Raw genomic sequence first — 17,763 nt, 5'->3', positions numbered from 1 at the left:
ACATTCGCTCTTTCCTTTGCTTTCACTTTCATTGTGACTATGAAAAAGAAAATGAAAATATAAACATCATTATAAAAAATGCATCAAGCCCATTTATGCATCTTCTCTACACTGGCTTTCTGAAACAGATGGGAGAGAACACGGCATTCTTCCTCCTTCACACTGAAATGCTGGCCAATTTCCCAGATTTCCACTATAAGTCCAATATAGGACTAGAAGCCTTAGATATATGTAGCATTTTTTGAAACTAACACTTCAAATATGCAAATTTCATGTATGTTTATAAATATATTTATATATAATGTTATCGATAATACATTATAATATAATTAAATATGTTAACATGTAAACAATATTAATGGAAGGTTGTTCAATGGGTGTAGAATCTCAGTTTTGCAAGATAAAAATGTTTTAGCAATCTGTTCCACTGCAATATAAACACAGTGAACATGACTGAACTTAATACTTAAAAGTACTTAAGATAATAAATTTTATATTATGTATTTTATCATAATTAAAAGTTAATTATCTAATTAATAAATTTTGAACAAAAGACATGTTAGCATACATTTTTTCAAAACATTTCTAAACTAGTTAAGTATCTAATTCATTGCTCCAAACATTTCTGTGTTTATCTTATATGTTTTGTTGTGTATATTTTAATATATTGTGTTATACTATGTTTTCTGTGTCTCTCTATGTTCTCTCTTTTAGGACTTCACATCGATTTGTTGTGTCAGTAACTGTTCTTTGATTTTAGTAATCCCAACACTTAGTGCAGTGCATGCTATGAAACTGACCCTCAAAAAATTCCTGGGTTAAGTGAAGAAATGAATGAATGAATCAGGTTAAAAATATCAATCAATCTACCTTACAGACTTCTAGAAACATAGTTCCTAAAATAACTGTGTGAGGTAATGCATATGTTAATTAACTCAATTTAGCCATTCCACAATGTATATATTTTAAAACACCGTGTTGTGCAAGATAAATACATACAATTTTATTTGTCAATTAAAAACAAATAAAACAAATAAATTGACAAAAAGAAGAAGCATAGCTCCTAACTGCTGGTTAATTTGACACTGTATCATTGTGATTTCAGCCCATATAAAGGTGTTATTAATAAAAATTACTATCCACAAACCCCAGGGGGACCTAAAAAGACTGTTCGGTAATTAACAGATGTTCCCACAATGTCCTGTTGTTTACGAAGGTAACTGTTTCTACAATTAAATACTGAACACACACTCCAGGCATTTTTCCAGGTGGTTTTACACACACTCTACTTGCTAATCTAATCTTTTTGTTTGTTTGTTTTTGTTTTATTTTTTTAGATGGAGTCTTGCTCTGTTGCTCAGGCTGGAGTGTAGTGGCGTGATCTCAGCTCACTGGGACCTCCGCCTCCTGGGTTCAAGCAATTCTCATGACTCAGCCTCCCAAGTAGCTGGGAATACAGGCGCATGCCACCATGCCTGGCTAATTTTTTTTTTTTTTTGGTATTTTTTTAGTAGAGACGGGGTTTCACCATCTGGCCCAGGCTGGTTTCAAACTCCTGATCTTGTGATTCGCCTGCCTCTGCCTCCCAAAGTGCTGGGATTACAGGTCTGAACCACCGTGCTTGGCCACTAATCTTTACGTCAATCCTTGGAGGTAAGCATTCTCTTCCTCACTTTTCAATTGAGGAAATTAAGGCCCAGAAAAGAAATGTCCAAAGTCATACAATCAAGTATGTCATTGAAATTTTCTAAATTTTCATGTAAACATGCAGAAAGTGCATAGTCACCTTGATGAAGTTTTCAAAGTAAACCCATCAGTATAGCTAGAATTAGATCAGGAATTAAAACATCTTCATCACCTAGAAACTTCCCTCCTGCCCCAGCCTGGGTACACTAACCGCCAAAGGTAACCACTGACTTTTCTCACTGTAGAATAGTTTTGCTTGTATTTGAAATTTGAATAAAAGTTCTTATAGAGAATGTAATCGTAAACAGTCTGGCTTTATCCACTCAAGGAGTTTTGAGTTTCATCCATGTTGCTTGGTGTAGCAATAATCTACTCATTTTAATTGTGGTCTAGAATTCCATTTTATGGATATACCAAAATCCATCCATTCTACCGTTGATTGACATTTGAGGTTTTTCCCATTTGGAGCTATTCCAAATAATGCCACCATTAACATTTTGTACAAATCTATGGTACACATATTTACAAATTTCTGCTGGAATGAAATCATAGGTTGTAAAAGATCTTGGAATTTAGTTCATTCATTTTTACTCAATTCCAGGGCTCTTTGACAAATCTGTGGCATATCATTAGGTTGTACTAAATCCTTTTAGTCATTTTGCCATTCAACCATTTATTTATTGTATATATGTGTGTGTATGTGTGTATATATATGAATGTGCCCATACACATGTATATATGTGTATTTATACACATGTGTACGTGTGTGTCCATACACATGTATATATGTGTATATATACACGTGTGTATGTGAGTGTGCGTCCATACACATGTATATATGTGTATGTACATATATATATGTGTGTGTGTGCATGTGTATGTATACACATGGTTGGGGAAAGAAAGAGAGAAAAAATAATTAATAAAGTTTGTTATGCACCAGGCACTCATACTGTGCAGGTCCTGGTGATAGGATGAAGACCACCTGGAGCTCTTTCTTACCTTCATGGAATTATAATCCAATAGTTTGATTCACTGCAGTTAACCTAGACGAAAAAAATAAAAACAGGTTAATATTTCTAAATTTCCTATATACATTCACAGAGCCAACTGAATTAGCTTCAATAAATTGAAATGACCAAAAAAGTTAATCACATTATAATTTCTTGCATTCATATAAGTTGGACTATTCTATTTACTCCCTGTTACTATACCCAAGGCTAGTGTTTATGTCAGAAAGGTTCCCCGGGGCAAATAATCTCTCAAAGCCAAGAATCTGAGTATTATGGATTGCCAATGATTCAGTGTTCCTTTAACATCTTATGGAGGCCGCAAAACACATGTGGTAGAAAGTCGACGCTGGCCAGGAGACTCACAATGACCAGATTTGATCACAGTTCTGTCACAGCCATTGTGCACCATCTTTCATTACCGGCTAGAACTTTCTGGGGCTGTTTCCAGTGTAAAAAAGGGACTGATCCACGTGAAGTACAAGGGCTTTTCAAGCTCATGTACTTTAGATTTGGTTTATACCTGGCAATTCTGGCATTATTTGAATTGTGGTGCAAAAAAATCCACTTTTAGGAAAACTGTTTACAATACCCCAATAAAGTCCTTTAAGAGAACATCTGATTGGGTTCATTGTACAACACACTGCTTTATATTTTTAAAGTGCAATAAATTCTAGTAGTTTTCTTTAGTAGGTAAAAATCCGTATTTACCTTTTAGTTCATCTATTTAATATAGACAGTGAAGGTCTAGTAAACAGTTTCTAGGTTTTCTTACTAATCTGCTTCATTATTTTGTCATGATTTAGTAAAAATCCCTCAATAAATGCTATAAACGTTAGATGGACAAGGAAGACCAACCAAAAATTATAATAGCTATGGCACACACACACACACACACACACACACACACTCACAAATAGTGGATCTAATTCCGTGTCTTCCGCTCTCATACAACAGGATTTTTCCTGCATATTTTTTACTCCATCTTCACTCAATTAAAAAACACATTTCTGGAGCATTTAGTGTGAGTTGCTATTTATGCCAGTCAATAATTCACATCATCTGCAAAAAATATGTTTGTATCCTTTCTACACCCGTTAGAGATGAAAGGAAGGAATTTATGTGCTAAAATGGCTTCATGTACCCAAATCATGCAAATTCTCTAAGCCATTTCCTAAGATTTGCAGATGTGTAAATTGCATCTTTCTTTTAAAGAGTAGGTATACAACGGTATGAATCTCAAATCAGTTTTTGTTCCACCTCATAGTTCTTCAAATGATGAGAACTGATTTATTATTGAGGCATTGTCAAACTCTGAATGGAGTCTAATCTTCCATTTTAATCTTTTATGAGGCAACTGGGTAAAAAGAATTACAAATGCAAACGATGTGTGTCAGTATACGTATGCACACACACTTACATAATATCAGCATATATGTCACATTAATGGGGATTAGATCTCATGGAGCACCAGAGTGTCTTGAAAAAACCTCTGAATGGTGACACTGAATAGGAAAAGGACTGCATTTAATAAAATCAGGACAACATGGCAAAATGTACACAGTGTCTGATACACAGAAAACACTCAATAAAGTGTTTTTCTTCTCCCATAAAATCATAGGAGCATTGTCTCTCTGAGCTTACAGCTATAGAATAAAGATGGGATGTTTTAAATTGTTAGGTTATTTGTGTCTATTTTATTGTATTGATTTTTATACAGTATTAGTATAACCACTTTACCCATTTGAGAGGAAATTGCCTTTCCAAGACACTAAAGATGCATTTAATTCTATGGAAGAAATGTTATTCCAACTGATGTCCTCGTGTCTTGGAAACAAACTGTTACTTTTCCTTTTCAGTGAGTTTATGGTAGTCTTTTAAAAAATCACATTAGTGGAAATATGTATGTATATATACATTATCTATATAAAATATATATTATATATAAATTATATATTTTATAATATATACAAATTTTATATATAATATATAAATTATATAATTTCCTCATTTATATAATATATATAATATAATTATATAAATTATATATAATATAATTATAAATTATAAATATATAAATTACATATAATATATAATTTATAATATATAATTTTATATAACTCTATATAATATATAATATATTCCTTTATAAGAATTTCTTCATATATAAAGAAATATATATTCATATATAAAGAAATTTTATTTATATATATAATTCTATCATTATGTAAATATCTCTATCTATCTATCTATCTATCTATCTGTAATGCTTTGGGGTTTAAAAGCCATGCCAGTGGAAAATAATAATAGCATCATGTCTGAATAGAAGTATGATAAATGCTGTGTGTGGTTGTAATAGATGTGAAGATGGATATAGATAAACTCTGACTTCCCAGTGGCCACCCTGGCTGATGCAAAAGACCATAAATCCTTTGTTTTTGTAAAGGAAGAATCAAAGTGCTCTGGAATTTATTTTAACCTTTTTCACATTTTCTGAGTAGTTCTTTTATTCTTCTCCCAAATATTCATTTACACTGTTTAGCAACTTTCTGAAGCATGAATAAAATTCGTAAAGCTGATAAGAAGCACTGGAATTCTCTATCTGTAACTTGAACAAGATTTGGGTTGAACCTTTGACAGGGCACATTGAATGGCTTGTATTTGGTGAGTTTTCTCTGCTACTATTTCCTGAAGGGTTTTTTAAGTTTCTCCAGGTGTGCCCCTGGCAGGGATCAGGAAGCAGGAGCAATGGACAGGCAAGAGACACTGCTGAGGTGCACTGAACCTTCTCCAGATGGCCTCCCTCCTCTCCTCTGAGACACAGTGTAATAATACCTTATAGATAGAAAGTCTGAGGCAACATCATGGAAGCTGAGTCCCCAGCACCTGGGAAGTCTGGGAAGAATGATGGAGAGAGAGGAGCAAGGAAAGAGAGAGGGGAAGGTAGGAGCTGGAGACTTCAAAGAAATGCCGAGGCTCTCCCTGTAACTTTTTGGCAATGGTTCTTGGGCAGCTCTTGCTCCTGGAATTTGAACTGTAACAACTTTGGCATTAGGTGTAGAATGTAATTATCTCTTATGGAATGTACATCAGAATATCAGTAATAAACTGAGTAATTTTAAAGTCACTCATTTTTTGCTCATTTCTGCTGATATCTTGATATGGTTTGGCTGTGTCCCCACCCAAATCTCATCTTGAACTGTAACTCCCACAATTCCCACCTGTTGTGGAAGGAACCTGGTAAGAGGTAACTGAATCATGGGGCAGGTCTTTCCTGTGCTGTTCTTATGATAGTGACTATGTCTCATGAGATCTGATGGTTTTAACAAACAGGAGTTTCCCTGCAAACGTTTTCTGTCTTTGCCTGCTGCCATCCATGTAAGACGTGACTTGCTCATCCTTGCCTTCCACAATGATTGTGAGGCCTCCCCAGCCACGTGGAACTGTGAGTGTCTTAAACCTCTTTCTTTTGTAAATTGCCCAGTCTCAGTCTTTATTAGCACCATGAAAACAGACTAATACATATCTACACCATTCCTCAATATCTATCTCATAGCAGAGACTCCCAATATTTTTCTTTGAAAGATGTGAATTTGAATTGAAAATCTACCATCTTTCCTAATGGTACCACCCATGTTGATCTAATGTGTTTTTTCATTAAACTATCAGTAATATTCCAATGACATACAATTTAGCTCTAAAAATACAGTAGTCCTCCCTCATCTGCAGTTTCACTTTCTGTGGTTTCAGTTACCTGTGGCACACTGCCTTTTCAAAATATTAAATGGAAAATTCTATAAATAAACAATTCATAAGTTTTAAATTGTGCACTGCTCTGAGTAATGTGATGAAATCTCTTCTGTCCTGTTCAATTCTTCCCTTGATGTGAATCATCCCTTTTCCAGCGTCTCCATGCTGCAGACACAACCTGCTTATTAGGTCAATAGTAGGCCACCCTGCATCATGATGCCTTTCTCATTCACCTCACTTCATCACATCACGTAGGCATGGTATCTTCTCACATCATCAAAAAAGGGTGAGTACAGTACAATAAGATATTTTGAAAGAAAGAGAGACCACATCAACAACTTTTATTACAGTATGTTGTTATAATTATTCTATTTTATTATTAGCTATTATTTATCTCTAACTATGCCTAATTTATAAATTAGACTTTATCATACATGTGTATGTATATGATGAAAACATAGTATGTGTAGGGCTTGGTACTATTCATGGTTTCAGGCATCTACTGGGAGTCTTGGAACATAATCCCACCAGGATAAGAGGGAGTATATCCCACCAGGATAAGAGGGAGTATATCCCACCAGGATAAGGGGGAACATATTCCCACCAGGGCAAGGGGGATACTGTATCGTGAACATCAGCTATTGCAGGAAAGAAGAGAAAGCTTTAATATGTTTTTGCTTTCAAATTCAGCAGGAATTGACAAACATTTTTTGTGCTAAATATTGCTGTTTAAATTTTGGTCTTGAAAACGAAATCTTTCTTGCCAAAAATGCTAAAAATGCCAACTAGCTCCTTTATTCATTAAAAAAAAAAAAATCCATCTTTCTCTCCAGCATGTCAAAGACTTCTGGCCTAAAATGGAAATGTGGAGAAATCCCTTCCTAGAATTTCTCCTCAAAAGTGCAAACTTTCCTGCTGCTTCCCTTTTAGCTGTGGCATTCTTGGTTTCCAATTTATTCTCTCCTTCAACTACCCTAGATTTATTCTCTCCCCAATTTATTCTCTCCATCAGTTGCTCCTAGAGGGTGATTGGTCTCTGAGCACCAAACCATGCCCCTGCCCTCGGTCATCACCGTTCTGGGCCATGGCTGAACAGTGACTGCTTCCTAGAAACAGTCTAGGATCTTAAGGAAGCCAAAGAAGATCTTCGTGAATTCCCCAGTTCATCTTATTCTTTTTAACTTCCCCTTACTGCCTTCATTGAGTCTTACTATTCCCAGATGTGAGAGCCCCTACAATATAGTTTATCTGTACTGGTTCACTCAGTGAGTGCCCCTGTGGTTTTATTACACATGGTGGGTGATTCTATCCTATTTGGTTATCTGTCTACATGGTAGAGGCATAGATGGCAGTTTGTCACTTTGAATTCGATGTGTTCAAAATTGGATTCATCATCTTTCTCTAAAAATTGGTTTCCTTTAAAATAATTCATTTCTATCTGAGGTATGCCATCATCACAGCTTTTGCAATAAACCTTGGAAACATAATTTCTCATCCTCTTTTTTTCATAATCTCATTCCAAAGTTTCAATGCTTTTCCTTCTAAAAATGATCACGTTGACCCATTTCTCTTTATTCCCATGTCACCACTTCATCACTAATTACCATTGTTACAGGATTCCACATCTACGTTATTTTCACAATTCTCATGGCGAGGTCACTTTGCCTCACAAAGCCCACCTGTCTTTTCCCAAACTTTGCCAATGCCTCCTATATTCACTGCCTCAAATCCAAATCTTTACTTACCTAAATCAAGCCTGCTCTCAGTTGAGGCTGTTTTGTTCTTTGTGGTTATAATGGTTGAATCTGAAATAAACATAGTAGTTTCTTTATTATATTGTATATCTTCATATGTTTGTTTAAAAACTCTTTTTTTGGCTGGGAGATAATTTGATAATCTTCTGAATGGTAACAATTTATTACCATTGTCCTATTTCAGGTTCTAACACTCAAACTTTGTCCCTTTTAACAGTTTCTTAGATGTTTCCTGTGAAAAAGAAAACCAGTCTCTTTATCTAAATATGCTATTTTTTTATTTCATTGTCTCCACAAAACTTTCCCTGAAACAGACACAACATCAAGAGCATTTCTCATTATTTCTTACATCAAATTACTAGGCTTGAAAGCAATTCAGGATCTACCATATTTTTTAATGGTTTTAATTTATCTCTTAACACAGTATAACTTGGGTCTCAGTTTCTTTACAAATCAGTCCATTCTTCATCTTCCTAGTATCATTCTCACATCCACTGACTCCAGCCCTCTGTCTGTCTCTGCTTCTCTCGTATGCCTTTGTCTGAATCCTCTCAATTATTCACTCAAATATCTCTCTCCTTTCCAGATCACGATGCCTCCTGAGCTGACCTCATTCTGTTCTTATCACTAATCACCCAGTATCACCTAAATCTCAAATCCAGATGGGTTCATGTACTCTTAAATTCTCATCTGTTAATTCCTTTATTGGACCTTTCCAAACCCCTTGAGTAAAGGTTCCTTTCTAATTAATTGGTAGTTAAGTTAAAGTAAGGAAGGTTCATTTGTTATTTCATTTCATATGCAGTATCAGAGCATATTGTTATTCAATAAATATCATATGATACTGACAATAACTTCAGGTTAATAATATTCTAGGATATTAGATATGATGAAGTCAAATAAACATACCCTTGAGTCCAAAAGGAAAAGATATTTAAATTTAAGGAACACTGCCGAAAGCGTCTTTCCTCCAAAGACATAGCAAATGTAAGACACAGAAGACTGCCTATCCCCAACTTCCATCCCCGGCTTTCCAACCGATATTGCTTTACCACAGCAGCCAACCCAGGCAACCGGTAAGCAGCATCTTGACTAATGAGCCAGTTCTCCCAAGGTGTATGGTATTTCCTTTTTGTAATCCAAACATATTTGTGAACCAAGTGATCCAGACAGGTAGCTTAAATACAACTTCAGTGTAGGTGTTGCCGTGGAGCTGACCCATGGCCCAAAGCATCTAAATTTGTAATAGGATATAGTTTATACTTGGCAAATTTGTCTCAGTATGAAATAACAATCAATTGAACTATTTCTGCCTAGGTTTTCCTTATCTTTGTTTCTTCATATTCCCACAGAGCACACTGCATTCTTATATTGGGGAGTTTAGCTCCTTGTATTATAACGAGGTTTGCTTATGTGGGTCTTCTCTGTCAGCATGTACCCTGAATTACTTACTGTTTTTCTAAACACCTGAATAGGTGGTTAATGCATGGTTTGTGAATGAAAGAGAAAGGATGAGTATTTGTAGCTGAACTTTCCTTATAGAAACTTCTAAATTACTGATTATTTTACACCATTTAAAAAACCCATCAGATAACTATGGAAGGATACAACTCTTGAAAGAACTTTGACAAAATATCCATTCCCATGGCTTCAATCACTAATCATTATCAGATAGTATCCAAAAATATCTCCATCCCGTTTCTCTTGTTTGAGCTTGAAATCATAACCTAATTGAATTCCCATCTTGGATATTCCAGAGATCTAAAAGTGGAGTCTTTAGCTTCCCCAAAACCACCTCTAGTCTAGTCTACTCTGTCTGAGTTGCGTGATTGGTGCCTCTATCTACAAAGTGACTCAAGTATTCATTACTACTTCATTTTCCTTGTTCCTTAAGTTTAAAGTATCATTAAGTCTTCCTTATGCTTTATCCTAACACCCTTTATATCTATGCATTTCTCCTCTTTTTTACTGACCCTGTTCTCCTCTAGGCCAAACTATTTATTTTTTACATAACAAATAAGTATTTTTATTATGTAAAATAATGCCTTCTTTCTTTCTCAATTCCAATTAATTTAAATAAATCTTTCTGAAAGTTTTATAGTAGCTGCAACTTTCCTGCCTAAACCACTTTGTTATTAGCCCTTAGAATAAGCTTCAAAACTTTAAAAATATATTACTTCTTAATATGGTCCTTACCTCTCAAACTGTATTTCTTGACAACTCAATACCTCCCCAGACCTTGACTCTTCACTCCCCTTAATCTCAATTTATTTCAGTACCTCGAACACAGGATGCTTTATTTTTCTTCTGGACCTTCTCAAATTTTTTTTACTGACTGAAATCCTCTCCAGCACTACATCTTTCATTCAGCCTGGTCAGTCTTCAGTCTTCAGCTTAGGCAGTACTTTCTATAGAAAGCTTTTCTTGATTCTGAAGGTCTAAGTCCAGTATCCCTCCCCTGTGAACTCTTAGCACCTGGTACTTGCCCCTTCAAACTATTAAACACATTTCTGGGCTGGGCACAGTGGCTCACACCTGTAATCCCAACACTTGGGGAGGCTGAGGCAGGCAGATCACTTGAAGTCAGGAGTTCGAGGCCAGCCTGGCCAACAGGGTGAACCCCATCTCTACTAAAAATATAAAATTAGCTGTGCATGGTGGCACACACCTGTAATCCTAGCTACCGGGGAGGCTGACATGGGAGGATTGTTAGAACCTGGGAGGCAGAGGTTGCAGTGAGCTAAGATCACAACACTGCACTCCAGCCTGGGTAAGAGAGCGAGACCCTGTCTCAAAAAAAAAAAAAAAAAAAAAAAAAAGACAGATTTACCATATTTTCAATGACAGTTTACTTAAAATCAATGAATAGTGATTTCAGTGTGGTAGCTAAGAAAATGTTGTTCTTGAAAAAGCCAAGAAGGAAATAATGGTCATATAGTATTTACATTTGTATGCAGCCTTTTGATTTTCTTGGAATTTCTTTTCATATATATATATATATATATATATTTTATTATACTTTAAGTTCTAGGGTACATGTGCACAACGTGCAGGTTTGTTACATATGTATACATGTGCCATGTTGGTGTGCTGCACCCATTAACTCGTCATTTAGCATTAGGTATATCTCCTAATGCTAGCCCTTCCCCCTCCCCCCATCCCACAACAGGCCCCAGTGTGTGATGTTCCCCTTCCTGTGTCCAAGTGTTCTCATTGTTCAATTCCACCTATGAGTGAGAACATGCAGTGTTTGGTTTTTTGTCCTTGCAATAGTTTGCTGAGAATGATGGTTTCCAGCTTCATCCATGTCCCTACAAAGGACATGAACTCATCCTTTTTTATGGCTGCATAGTATTTCATGGTGTATATATGCCACATTTTCTTAATCCAGTCTGTCATTGATGGACATTTGGGTTGGTTCCAAGTCTTTGCTATTGTGAATAGTGCCGCAATAAACATACATGTGCATGTGTCTTTATAGCAGCATGATTTATAATCCTTTGGGTATATACCCAGTAATGGGGTGGCTGGGTCAAATGGTATTTCTAGTTCTAGATCCCTGAGGAATTGCCACACTGTCTTCCACAATGGTTGAACTAGTTTACAGTCCCACCAACAGTGTAAAAGTGTTCCTATTTCTCCACATCTTCTCTAGCACCTGTTGTTTCCTGATTTTTTAATGAGCACCATTCTAACTGGTGTGAGAATTGCCTTTCATTTCTTTCTTTTTTTCCCTTTTCCTGCCTTCCTCTCTCTTTCCCTTCTCTCTTTCTTTCTTTCTGTCATCACCTTTCAACATACTGGTTTGTCACATCTCTATCTGATCAGGTATCCTGTCAGAAATTTTTTTCTTTATTTAATTTTTCTTTCAGAGGTTATACTCTTGAGGACATTCATCTTTTATTCCAATCTGAACATTCCTATATTGCTATTATCATAGCACTTCTTTTTATTATTTTTCTAAATTGTTTCTATATATTTTTCTGTATCTCATATCATACTTTTTCTTCGTTTATCCCTCTGTTTGACTGTAGCACATCCTAAAGTAATTTTCTAAGAAAATATTGGTATAAGGTAAATTTTCAGAATTATTTTCATATTATAAAATATCATAATTTGAAGCTCATACTTGATTGATGTTATGATGATAGATTGAAAATAAGTTCTCTGTAGAATTTTTGAGGCATTCCTCCATTGTCTTCTAACATCCAGTGTTTCTGACACAATTTCTAATAATTTTATATTAAAATATTGACAAAATAGTTTCTAAGATAATACAAAGTATTCCTGTATATCTTTCCCCCTAATGATGTTTATTTGTTACAACTAAGAAATTAATATTGGTACAACAATATTAACTAAAATAGACTTTATTTGTATTTCTTTAGTTGTTCAACTGATGTCCTGCTTTCTGTTCTAGAATTCTAAGCAGTATACCCTATTTCATCTAATTTCCATGTTTCCTCAGTCCCCTCTAATCTGTGACAGTTCCTTAGTCTTACTTTGTTTTTCACGACTTTGCCTTTTTTTTTTTTTTTTTTTTTGAGATGGAGTTTTGTTCTGTTGACTAGGTTGGAGTACAGTGGCGTGATCTTGATGCACTGCAACCTCCGCCTCCTGGCTCCTGGGTTCAAGCGATTCTCCTGCCTCAGCCTCCCAAGTAGCTGGGATTACAGGCCCACACCACCACACCTGGCTAATTTTGGTATTTTTTTTGTACAATTGGGGTTTCCCCATATTGTCCAGGCTGGTCTCGAACTCCTGACCTCAAATGATCCACCCATCTCGGCCTCCCAAAGTGCTGGGATTACAGGTGGAAGCCATGGTGCCCAGCCAACTTTGACATTTTTAAAGAGCCTGAACAAGTACGTTGTAAAATACGTCTCAATTTTTCTTTGGCTGAGGCTTGCTCGTGATGAAACTTGGGTTATGGATTTGTGGGAACAATGCCCTAAAAGTGGAGTGTCCTTCTCATCTAAGAAGAACATCCATGGAACCCTGACTCTTATCTCTTGTACGTGACCAGATTTTTCTGTTGGTATTTTCTGTGGTTCCAAGTGATGTTTAAAAGAATTAATTGTCCCATTCATTGCACTAAGTTTCCACTGAACCTCTTTTGATGTGCCTGTTTGTATATTCAAACTCTGAAAATTTCTCATTTATTTGTTTTTTGATATGTCCTGCTTTCCTTAATCTTTGTCCTCCCTTAATCTTATTTACACCAGCATTTATTAGCCTTTTGTTTACATGGTATCGTGAGTTCTTTTCTTTTTATGAGTAAATTACTCTTGAAGATGATTTACTAAAACACTGGTTCTTATGGTCTTTTCTCAAAGTTTAAAAGGTGAAACTAATAAACTTTTTTTTAAATTTCTGATCTCCACATATTCAAAACTGAAATATAGGCAGGCAAAATTTTGACTTCTACTTCTTCTACTTTTAATAATTAACACAATTATTTTGAACTATTTTGGCCTCTGAATACTTCAAAGCAGTAACCCATAATGTTCAGCATTCTTCATCTCCTCTGTCTCGCAGCTGACGGGGTGGGCATACTGGTTGTATGCCTTGGCTCTCTGTCCACGATCCTGAAGGGATGGAAGCCAATTGTTTGGTCATTCTGACACCAGACATGGTATGCAAAGCTGGCTGTGATTTCTCTGGTGACACCAGACACTGTATGCAAAGCTGGCTGTGTTTTCTCTGGTGAATTGGGACGAGGGACTACACTTGAAATTGACAAGACGAGTTTCAGTTACCCCCTGTTCCACATGGGTCCTTTCAGTTCCTGTAAAGCTTCCAGACACTGGCATGAGGTCAGATTTCCTTTGTCCTACTTCTCAAGTTCTAGGCCACTAGATAAAAGCTACTCTTATGATTTTTATTTCCTTATTAAAGTAGGTTATACACAGAAAACATAAATTGGAGTCTGCCTTCCTGATTTTCCTGTAGTGGTTTACTTACTCTGATTCCCCTATTCAATATGGAGTTACTTCAAAAACACGTGTTCAACTGAAATTCTAGAATCCCTTTTAAAAATCAATGCCGGTGCAGTGGCTCACGCTTTTAATCCCAGCACTTTGGGAGGCCGAGTTGGGCAGATCACGAGGTCAGGAGTTTGAGACCAGCCTGGCCAACATAGTGAAACCCTGTCTCTACTACTAAAAAAAAAAAAAAAAAGAGAGACAAAAAGAAAAAAAACATTAGCTAGGCGTGGTTTTGAGCACTTGTAATCCCAGCTACTCAGGAGGCTGAGGCAGGAGAATCACTTGAACCTACTAAATGGAGGTTGCAGTGAGCTAAGATCGTGCCACTGCACTCCAGCCTAGGTGACAGAGCGAGACTCCATCTCAAAAATAAAATAAAATAAAATAAAATTGGTGGTCCATCAAATACATATGACTTGCTAAGCAAATTAAGGATGTTTGTGCTTACATTCGTATCTTGGTTCTTATAACTGGAGCCAACAACAGATTCGTATAGCTAACTCTAGACAGTTGAGAGACTGTTTACACAGATTACACACCATCTCTACATCATCTCTTCTTCCCTCAAGCTGCCATCTAATTTTAGTTACGTCAGTACTAGTGCCTTCATAATGATGGAGGAAAGGTATTAAGTTTCTTTCTTCTGGAGGCCTTGTTTTTAATAAATCAATCACAAGTGATATTTATTAAAAACAAATGGCTAAAATGATTTTTAGATTATTCATATTTTATAGTAACTGCCTATCTGAACATTAATGACTACACATGAAGTTGTTCTGTATTTATTTTGTCCAGTAAATTTTCTTCTAGATAAATATATGGAAAGATAATGGCTCTCTTAGTTAAAATGTTATTTGACATAATTTCAAAGCTATGACAATTTCCTTATATTTGAAACACTTTCTGCTGATGCAGCATTTCTTTAAAGCATAGTTTTTTCCATGACATGAAGATGGAAAAACCTCCTGAGTATGAAGGACCGGGTACCCAAGTATCCTAAGAAAGCATCCCTCCCTTTTTATACTTCAGAAGCCAAATATGTTATTTACTCTAAAATGTGTTCCTACATCTTGCTCCATAGCTCATTTAATGACATCACCATTCATTCAATGTCCAAACTGCACTCATTGGATACACGAGGCTCTAGGGTAGTTTGAAGATTCCCTTAAGACCGAAACAAACAAGTAAACCCCTCTGACTATGTTTGGTCGTTTAGTCTATGGTGGATCTGTAGAATGCATTTTTTTTTAAACTGAAGTTTGGATGTTTTATTTATTTTAGAAATGTGAGAGATTTCTGTCTGTGAATGTGCAGTGTTGTATGGTAGAAGAAAACATAGGCTCTGAAGGAAGATAGATCTATAAGTGACTTTACTTCTTTTATAGATGTTGGAGGAACTTTGGAAAAAAAATAGGTTTTTTGAATAAAAGTTGCTTAAAATTTCAGATCTCTCTTCCCATGTATAAATGGAAATATTTATATATATTTAAATGTTTGTCATTAAGATACTTTATTTATTAATTAATTAATTTATTTATTTATTGAAGCAGAGTCTCATTCTATTGCCCAGGCCAGAGTGCAGTGATATTGGCTCACTGAAACCTCTGCCTCCCAGGTTTGAGCGATCGATTCTCCTGCCTTGGCCTCCCTAGTAGCTGGGACTATAGGGGCACGCTACCACGCCCAGCTAATTTTTGTTGTTTTTAGTAGAGATGGGGTTTCACCATGTTGGCCAGGCTGATCTCAAACTCCTGACCTCAGGTGATCTGCCCACCTCGGCATCCCAAAGTGCTGAGATTACAGGCATGAGCCACCACACCCAGCCATGAAGATACTTATTAACAATATATAAAATGATAGTATCTGTCATTTAGAGGTGCTCAATTATTTATATAAACATGTGAATAGAAAAGAATATAAATCTCCATTCTTGATGACATAAATGATAATATAAAATGTTATATATCCCGGAAGATTCAGAAAAAAGTAAGACTAGATTTGAAATAAAATCATCCAATAAAGAAATATAAATGGGATGTAAAATCATGTCAACTACTCACCCTTTGAATGAGCAGGCATATGAGAAGCTAGGGAAGAATTCTTATGGTTCTTAAATAACTAATTATCTGCGGGAATCAAGGTGCTCAGTACTTCCTCTTGTCTCCTTTAGTCTATGCAGATACACTTGGTAAACAGTCCCATTTCCCCTTCATGTCTTCCTTTCTTCCCTTCATTGTAATAATGACCTGTAAGTACAAGAAGAATTACTATCAGGTAAAAGCCTTTTTAATAGATCCTGCAATGAAAATTATAATTACTTTAAAGCAGTAAAATTGTAATTCTAGTAGGTAATACTCAGACATGTTCTTCTCAAACATTCTTTTAACTCTTCTGTGATATTTTCTGAAGCTCTGAAAGAATTTCCGCTTTTAAAGAACTGACGTATAAAATATATGCACTCTCCCACTAGAGATAAGAGCCACTTTAGTCCCGTATTTTATTATTGTAGGGATAGATAAGTGGATAGATGATGTCAAGCATTCAGATAATCAGACCTACAAAGGGCTAGACATAGAAAGACATAATTTCCCTGACCTCTCCAACATGCAGTCTATTCTCACTCTAGAGGATGAAATGCAAAGACTCAACTCTAAGAATGAAGGTACACAATGTGTTTCAGTGGAGTGGACGCATAGCTATGGCCCCACAGTTGGCACTTACTCTATGCCCTGGTGATACTGAATTTGGATATGATACACAACAATATTCAGCTTCTGGAGGGCTGGGGAAGGGTCCATTGCAAAATTATGTGGAGTTGACCCTTGGGTAAAAATCAGAATTTACATTTTGGTTTTAAATTTTATAAGGTACAGTACTGTTCTTATTGCTCTACATAAATAATTTCATTTAATCTACTCAACAGCCTAGTGTTTTGTGTATTATTACTTGTCTCACTTTATAGTTGTGGAATCTGAGGTTTACAAAGTCTAGGTGACTCATCTGACGGCAATGCTTAGCACTGCTTAGCAGCCCAATAGTGGTACCAGCTCAGCACCATGGTTGTATTTATACCTTGTCTCTGTAGACCTTGCTTTATTCCGGACTTGAGAAGGAGTTCTCCAAGCATTTGGAAGTAACTCCTTTCCCACTGAAGTTGTTTAAAGAACACTTACCTTTTGAGTAAGTCAGAAGCTTTTTTTGAAAATACATGGAATATTATGTTTTTTTATTTTATAATGCCTACTTCAGCTGCATACCCAAGGCTACCTGTTAATAATCAGTCACTTTTCACAGATTATTTTTACTACAATCTATGACAAAGATGATCACACTGAGCTATTTAGCCTCTTAAAACTCTGCTTTGTACTTGATTATCTAAAACACTATTTATTTCACTTCAGCCCAGTAAATACTTATTGAGTGCCTGTGATGTGCCAGGCACAGATGCCAAGATATAACCTGTGATTTAATGGGGTAACATATATCATGCATTGCTTTAGGAGTGTGTACACTGGGCAAAGGGAGGAAAGAGGCACTTGGCTCACCCTAGAGCAAGAGGAGAAGCTCTCCAGATTT

The sequence above is a fragment of the Symphalangus syndactylus genome, chromosome 15 (assembly GCF_028878055.3).
Source record: "Symphalangus syndactylus isolate Jambi chromosome 15, NHGRI_mSymSyn1-v2.1_pri, whole genome shotgun sequence".
In the NCBI taxonomy this organism is placed as follows: domain Eukaryota; kingdom Metazoa; phylum Chordata; class Mammalia; order Primates; family Hylobatidae; genus Symphalangus; species Symphalangus syndactylus.
Note: the sequence above shows the minus strand (reverse complement) of the source record.